This window comes from Vitis vinifera, chromosome 5, assembly GCF_030704535.1.
Source record: "Vitis vinifera cultivar Pinot Noir 40024 chromosome 5, ASM3070453v1".
Lineage (NCBI taxonomy): Eukaryota > Viridiplantae > Streptophyta > Magnoliopsida > Vitales > Vitaceae > Vitis > Vitis vinifera.
Window position 1 is genome coordinate 16,843,923 of NC_081809.1, and position 8,515 is coordinate 16,852,437.

The 8,515-nt window shown below is 35.2% G+C and overlaps 1 long non-coding RNA gene across 1 annotated transcript; it reads left to right on the forward strand.

Moving 5' to 3' along the window:
- Positions 1-2,662: 2,662 nt before the first annotated feature.
- LOC132253816 (uncharacterized) lies at positions 2,663-5,408 on the forward strand. The gene is made up of 2 exons (XR_009465708.1): positions 2,663-3,968; positions 5,190-5,408. It is a non-coding gene; the product is annotated as an uncharacterized LOC132253816 (long non-coding RNA).
- The last annotated feature ends 3,107 nt before the right edge of the window (positions 5,409-8,515 follow it).

Below are 8,515 nucleotides of genomic sequence, written 5' to 3' on the forward strand. Positions count from 1 at the left end.
ATGCAAATTAAAATGTAGAGGGGGAAATGAGAAAGGATAAAGGAAAGGGAAGTGGCTTTGTTGGTTTGTTCGTTTGCTTGTGCTGTGGGGGATGTAGACATAGCAGCTACCAGATATCGACGCGGACAACCACGCGGAATAGAGCGCAAAGGACACATGCCCCACTGGATTTCGACATAAATTTCTTCCGTCACCCTTAACTTTATTAATACATACATTATTGACCCATTAGTCTCACCGACACTTCTTGTTATCTTATCCACACTTACTGCTATGTCCTAATGCAATCATAAATCCTACGTCTTTAGGGATTTTTTTTTTTAAATATATATATTATTTTTAAAAAAAATTAAAGGCAAAAATACCATATTTTTAGCTATCTATTTTAAAGTCATTTATTTATTTATTTATTTTTCATTTTCATATCTTTTAATATTGAGTATTCTTATGTTGTTGCATTTTACGGCTTTTATAGTCTTTTTAAAAGATGAATTTATTTTTATATTAAATTTGTTTTAAAAATAATTTAATTCTACCCAATCCTAAATTAGAATTATTTTTAATTAAATATTTTTTAAAAAATTACTCCCTCACGATTCATATCAATATCTATTCATGATGGGACAACTCTCAATTTCTGTATAGTTTTGGATTCAGATAATTGATAATCTTATTTATGCTAGAAATGACTTATTCTCTTTACTTAGGGAAGATGGTGGGAGAGAGAACGAGGAGACTGGAGATGACGATGACAGGCCAACACCAACTACAGAGACAGACGAGAAATATCGATTACTAGGTGGAGAATTTTTTTCAATTTTTTTTCCCTTTTTCTATTTGGATGGTTCAGATCTTATGCTTCTAATCCTACTGTCAGCATAAGATGGAGGTATGGTTCAGAAATGGTTACTGTAGAATTTTCCCTACGTAGGATAGGACGAAGGAATAACAAAGACGATGACTTAACAAGTACTCTTCCGATAGTACCGTTAAAATCTTTATTGGTCCCAAGTACTGTTGGTTAGAATGAAGCCAAGGATTACTCCATTGTTATTGTCCATCCAAAAATATTAAAAGAGTCAAAATGAAATGATAAGAAAGCAGCAATTTGAAGGAAGAATGTGAGGGTGAGGCTCACTTTCTCAATGATGTTGAAATTTGCCACCACGATGAGATGCATGTGCGGCCGGCCCATGAGATCATGTGCCTTTTCCATCATTATGGACAAGCTGTCCAAGACTATAGAGTGGACTCAACAAATGCTCCACTCTGTCATGGAACAGTTTTAACAGACGACTTTACAGAACCACTATCAAATTAAGGCATCATGATGGAAGTGGTTAATTAGTAGGTGCCACATCCATATCTTTCGGTTTGCAGTGTTTTCAGGTCAACAGGAAAAGTTCCGAGTTCATGTGACCCCAAGATCTAACTCTTGCTTTATTTACATGACATAAACAAGCACCGTGTACCTAAGAGCTTGTTGAAAATGATTCTATAAGCATCTACAATTTTTTGATAAAAATTTTCAAGTATTAAAAAATTTAAAAATATTTTTTCAAATCATGATCAAAGAGACCCTAAATATAATTATTTGTTAATGGGTGTTACCATTGTAACTTAGATCGGTTCAACAAGTTGGATGAATTGGAAGGTTTATAACCGACACTAAACTCCCCTATCAATTTGTTCAATCCGTATCAAACCCAATCCAAGATACTTTTGTATTTAAATAAAATGATAAAGTCATTACTCTAACATAATATAATGTAAGAAAATGTGGAATTTTTTCTTATAATTTTTATTTTTTTTTCACATTTCAATAAAACAATATATAATAAGATTAACAATTAATAAATAAATAAATAAATAATGTGCAGACTCAGGTTATATGTTACCCCATCTACAACTCACACTAATCTTAATATTTTTAGGTTGGCATTTTTCTAATTCAAATCTGATCCAAATTCATTCGATTCTCACCCATACCAACGCAGTTTACCAGGTTAGGCATGGGTTACACAGGTTGGACCCATCTAAGTTATGCCCCTAGTCGATACCTTGTTCAAAGTGTTATCAGATCCTTAAATTTGTAAAACATGTGATAGAGATGTAATTTAATATGAAGTTGATTGCTCGATATTATTTCTTTCTTATCATAACCCCATTTCTTATTAATTATCTCAACAGCCAACTCCATTTAAATTTCTTATCTTTCCTACAATTCCCATGTGATAATGTTGTCCTATTAATTAAGTTCTTATCTCATTAAACCTTGGTCGGTCTACATTAATTTTTTTTTTCCAAAACTCCACTGAATCCCTTCTTTTCTTGTCAAATCATCCTCCTTCGCCCTTAATTTGAGACGCTATCGATAGGCTTTGACATCTTACTGCCACTACACGTAAGATCCCTCACACACCGCCCTTTCCTTCCACTTGGATTGGCTACAAGTGGCTCAAACCACCTCATCAGCTTTCAAGTTCAAATTGAATATATTAACAAAGTCAAGGATGTGTTGAGATGATTTAGGAAAACACGTGGCAACCTAGCTAGGGACAAAAACTATGAGATGGAGATACTCCAGAGAGGATTTCACTGCAAAAATTATTAATTTGATGGAATAATTCCACTACTGTAAGCTCAAAGGAGGAGACACATCACAACATATCAATTTAACTAGCTCCACTTGCGGCTGCGTTTTCATCTTTTGTTGCCAGTTATTCGAGGACTAATGTAAGTTAGTCATGCATCATCAATGGAGGAATATAGTAAACTATTTGTTTTTATCGATTTCCTTTAAGTCAATGCGCATCTCGTTGCCTTGGTGTTGCTGTGTGAAGTATAGCTTGTGTGAAGTATCATCATGGCCTCATCAATAGAGCCAATGAATATTTCCATTAGTAGAACTTGTCATTTCAATATCCAATAGGTCATCAATGAGGTGGTATTCTAAGTGCCTTGGTAACCTCAGACTGCCCTATGGAGCAAGTGACTTGTATTCTAATATTCAAGTAAAGGTCTGAGTCTAGTGATATTCCAGAACTGAAGTAACCTAGTCTCATAGTAGTGCTTCCATTATTGTAGAGTAATGTTCTACAGAAAAAGTGTTCCAATGTATCCACTATTACAGAGCAATAATATTCCATGCAGTACGTACTATTATTCGTTGTCGGAATACTATTACAGAGCAAGAATACTCCATGCAGATTGTGCAAGATCTATTGGAATATAATTCCCATTAGAATATTGGGAAGGCCCTCTTCTAAGGGATAGGTCCAAGAAGACTGTTGTGTGGGCAGGAGGGTGAGGAGTCACCAAATGAGTCAGTACGTACCATCTTCTCCTAGTGAGCCAAGACTCGCAAGCCTTAGGCAAAGAAGATGCTAATGTTGTTGGTCCTCCGTCAACAAGACTATAAATATTAGAATTACATAGCCGAGATTTGTTTGTTGTAACTTTTTGTTTTTTTTTCTTTGTTAGTTTTCTTATTTCAACTGTTATTGAGTTGTTACTAAACTATTACTAAGCTCTTTATATAGCTTTTGTCTCTGTAGTTTAAGTTTAGTTTTGGTTTAATAAAAAGGAGTTTTCTCTTCTTCCATTTCCTTGCTTTCATCTTAATATGGTATCAAAGCTTTGATACAATTTACTGCAATTTCTCATATCTGATTCTTCTAATCTTTGTTTTTCTTCAAGATTGTTGAGTATTGTTGTTTTTTTTTTTTTCAATTTTTATGGAGACTCTATCATCTAAAAACACAAGTCATTCTAGGTCATCTTCAAACATATCTTCCATTGATGAACCTTCTAGTCCTTACTTCATCATTCGGATAGTCCAGGACTCATTCTTGTTTCGCAACCTCTCACTGGAGATAACTATGCCTCTTGGAGTAGAACGATGTTGATTGCTTTGTCTATGAAGAATAAACTAGGATTCGTTGATGGCTCAATCGTCAAACCTGAAGGTACTGATCTAAATCTTCTTCATTCTTGGACTAGGAATAACAGTATTGTTATCTCCTGGATCCTAAACTCTGTTTCTAAGGAGATTTCTGCTAGTAAGATATTTGCTTATTCGACTAGAGAGATTTGGCTTGATCTCAAAGATCGCTTTCAACAAAGGAATGGACCTAGAATTTTTCAATTAAGATGTGAATTAATGAATTTAGTTCAAGATCAGAACTTTGTTAGTGTATATTTTACTAAACTGAAGACTATATGGGAGGAATTGAGCAATTATAAGCCAGTTTGCACTTGTGGTGATGTGAAGAATCTCAATTCTCACTATCAAATGGAATATGTCATGTCTTTTCTTATGGGATTAAATGACTCATTTGCTCAAGTCAGAGGACAATTGCTTCTTATGGATCCTTTACTCCCTATAAATAAAGTGTTTTCATAAATGTCTCAAGAGGAACATCAGAAGAAAATTGGTAGTCATATTAATGTTGGGTCAAATTCTACTGGAACCATGGCTTTTGCTGTTAAGACTGATAATTCTAAGGCTTCTGGAGGTTATAAAGGACAAAAGAAGGATAGACCTTTCTGCACTCATTGCAACTTTCATTGTCATACCATTGATAAATGTTACAAAATACATGGCTATTCACCTGGTTACAAACCTAAGCTGAGGAATAATTATACTTATTCCAACAATAACACTGTTGTTAATCAAGTATCAAACCAGTCATTCTCTAATTCTACTGTCAAGACTGATCAACTAGGTAGTGTTGGAGATTTCATTCAGAATCTTAATCCTAATTAATATTAGTAGCTTATGTCTATGTTTTCTACTCATTTAGCTTCATCTGTTAAACCAAATAATCACCATCAAGAGGCTCCAACTGTTTCTTATAGTATAGGTATTTGTCTTTCAATTTCTCTAAATCATATATTTTCCTCCACTCAGTTTTGGATAGTTGATTCAAGTGCCACAAGACATATATGTTGTAGTGCTACAGCCTTTGTTTCTCTGAGAGCTATACAGAATTCTACTGTTACTTTGCCCAATCATATTCAGATTCCTGTTAGTTTCTGTGGTGATGTTACACTAAAGTTCCATACTCACCCTCAAGGATGTCCTATTTGTTCCCCAGTTCAAGTTTAACTTGATTTCTGTGAGTGCTCTTACTTGTGGTTCACAACTTATAATAGTTAGTTTTCTTCCTGATTCCTTCATTATTCAGGAACTCAGCACCAAGAGGATGATTGGCTAGGGTGACAAGCTTGAAGATCTTTATATTCTTGATATAGATACATTGAAGTCTACTTCTACAGTTTTTGTAAATAATGTTTCAGCTCATGTATGACACAATAGACTTGGTCATCTTTCTTTCAAACGTTTAGATGCTTTGAAAAATCATTTACATTGTGATGTTTCACAATTGAATAAAGCTCTTCCTTGTTACATTTGTCCTCAAGCAAAGCAAAGAAGATTCTCTTTTGATTCTCATAATCACATGTCTCAGTTTCCCTTTGATTTGGTGCATTGTGACATTTGGGGGCCTTACTCTGTTTCTTCACATGCTAGACATAGATATTTTCCAACTTTAGTGGATGATTGTTCTCGGTTTACCTGGATTTTCCTTCTCAAACAGAAATCTGATGTTGGTACCATAATTCCTAAGTTCTTCAACATGGTTGTCACTCAGTTTAATGCCAAGATCAAAGTGTTCAGATCTGATAATGCTCCAGAATTGGCTTTTACTGATTTTTTCAATGATAGAGGAGTGTTACATCAATTTTCTCGTGTAGAAAGACCACAACAAAAGTCAATTGTGGAAAGGAAACATCAACACTTGCTCAATGTTGGTAGAGCATTATATTTTCAATCTAGGTTCCCTATTCAATTTTGGAGTGAATGTGTTCTCACCACTACATTTCTCATCAATAGTACACCTTCCTCTTTACTCAATCATTGCACTCCCTATGAAATTCTTCACAAATCCATAGCAGATTATTCTCATTTCAGAGAGTTTGGGTGTTTAGCTTTTGCTTCAACACTCACTGCTCATAGAACTAAGTTTCAACCTAGATCTCGAGTTTGTGTTCTTGGTTACCCTCCGGGCATAAAAGGTTGCAGATTGTATGATGTTGTCACTAAACAGATTTTTATCTCCCAAGATGCTATATTTCATGAGGAAATTTTTCCTTTTCACACTGCAACTCCTTTAGACAAGTTGATTGGCCCTTTTCCTAATCTTGTCTTACCAATTTCTTCTCTTGAACCTTCTCCCATCTCTCAATCTATAGTTTATGCACCATCAATAGATTCTAATATTTCACTTCCAATTTCTGGTGGTTTATCACCAACTCTTGATAGTGCTTTTAATAATATTGCTTCAGAGCTTTTCGATTCAGATTTGCATGTTTCAGCTCCTTCTCTAGCTAAAGTTCTTCTCAGAAGGTCTATAAGGGTCTCTAAACCTCCTTCTTATCTCAAGGATTTTCACTGCAACTTGCTATCCCATAAGGACTTGCCCTCTTGTGCTACTTCCTATCCTTTATCCAAACACTTGTCTCATGGTTCTTTATCTGCTTCTGTTAAATTTCCACTTTGGAGGGCTGCTATGAAGGCTGAATTAGATGCTATGGAACTCAACAAAACCTGGTCAGTTGTTTCTTTACCTAAAGGGAAGCATTCTATTGGTTGTAAGTGGATTTACAAAGTTAAGTATAAATCTGATGGCTCTATTGAAAGGCATAAAGCTCCGATAGTTGCTAAGGGCTATACTCAGCAAGTAGGCTTGGATTTCTTTGAGACTTTCTCTCCTGTAGCAAAGCTGGTTACTGTTAAAGTCTTATTGGCTCTTGCCACAATCCAAAAATGGCATTTGGTTCAACTTGATGTGAACAATGCCTTTCTTAATGGCTATTTATTTGAAGAAGTTTATATGGATCTTCCTCTTGGTTATGGTAAATAGGGGGAGACTATTAAATAAGGGGAGAGATTGGTTTGTAAGCTTCATAAATCAATCTATGGTCTCAAGGAAGCCTCCAAACAATGGTACTCCAAATTTTCTCACGTCCTTCAATATGGCTTTGTCCAATCCAAGTCTGATTATTCTTTATTTACCAAAGGATCTGGATCTTCATTTGTCGCTTTATTAGTTTATGTGGATGATATCATCATCACTGGTCCAAACACTCAAGTGATCCAGTCTTTGAAAACTTTTCTTCATACTCAATTTAAGCTCAAGGATTCTGGATATCTTTAGTATTTTCTTGGGCTTGAAATTGCTCAATCTGCCTCAGGTATTGTGTTATCTCAAAGGTATTACACACTTCAACTCCTTGAAGACATTAGGTATCTTGCTTGTAAGCCTACATCTATTCCTATGGATCCTAAGGTTCAGCTCAATGCCCATGATGGTGTTATTCTTTCTAATGTTTCACAATACCGAAGGCTTATTGGTCGTCTTCTCTATCTCACGTTGTCTCCGCCTGATATTACTTTTGTTGTCCATAAACCTAGTCAATTTTTGGCTCAACCTAGGTTACCTCACTTACAAGCAGTTCATCATCTTTTATGCTATCTTAAATCCACTCCTGGTCAAGGCCCTTTTTTCTCTTCTTTATCTTCTCTCCAATTGGAAGCTTTTTCAGATGTTGATTGGGACTCTTGTTTAGATACCAGAAAATCTATCACTGGTTTTTGTATCTTTATTGGTGATTCTTTGGTCTCTTGGAAGCTAAGAAGCAAACCACAATTTCTCAATCCTCTACAGAGGCTGAATATAGAGCTTTAGCTTCTACTACTAGTGAATTGGTTTGGCTACGCCAATTGCTGAAGGATTTTCAAGTTCCTATTTCCTCTCCTGCACTTTTATTTTGTGATAATCAAGTTGCAATTCATCTTGCTTCTAATCCTTTTTTTCATGAGAGGACCAAACATATCGAGATCTTTCAAGTTCCTATTTCCTCTCCTGCACTTTTATTTTGTGATAATCAAGTTGCAATTCATCTTGCTTCTAATCCTTTTTTTCATGAGAGGACCAAACATATCGAGATCGATTGTCATTTTGTTAATGATAAAGTTATTGATGGTTTCATCAAGCTAATGCGTCTTCACTCTCAACATCAACTAGCTGATGTTTTTACCAAAGCTTTGCCTTCTTTATTGTTTCCTCTTTTATCCAAGATGGCTGTAAAGGACATTCATAGCCCATCTCCAGGGGGAGTATTAGGTCATGTACATATTTTGTTTGTTATTAATTGTCCGTTGCAACTTTTTTTTGTTAGTTTTCTTGTTACAGCTGTTACTAAGCTCTTTATATAGCTTTTGTCTCCGTAGTTTTAGTTTAAGGAGTTTTCTCTTCTTCCATTTCCTTGCTTTCAGCTTAATAAAAGCTGTAGAAAGGATAATGCACCTAATAGTGGAAAATATGATCTCCAAAACCCCAAACAGCTTTCACTCAACCTATCTACTTATAGCCAATTCTTCCATCTCTGGCTCAAGAAGAATGTCTCTCAGGGATTAGGATACTAGCTACAGTAGGAACAAAAGGAGAAA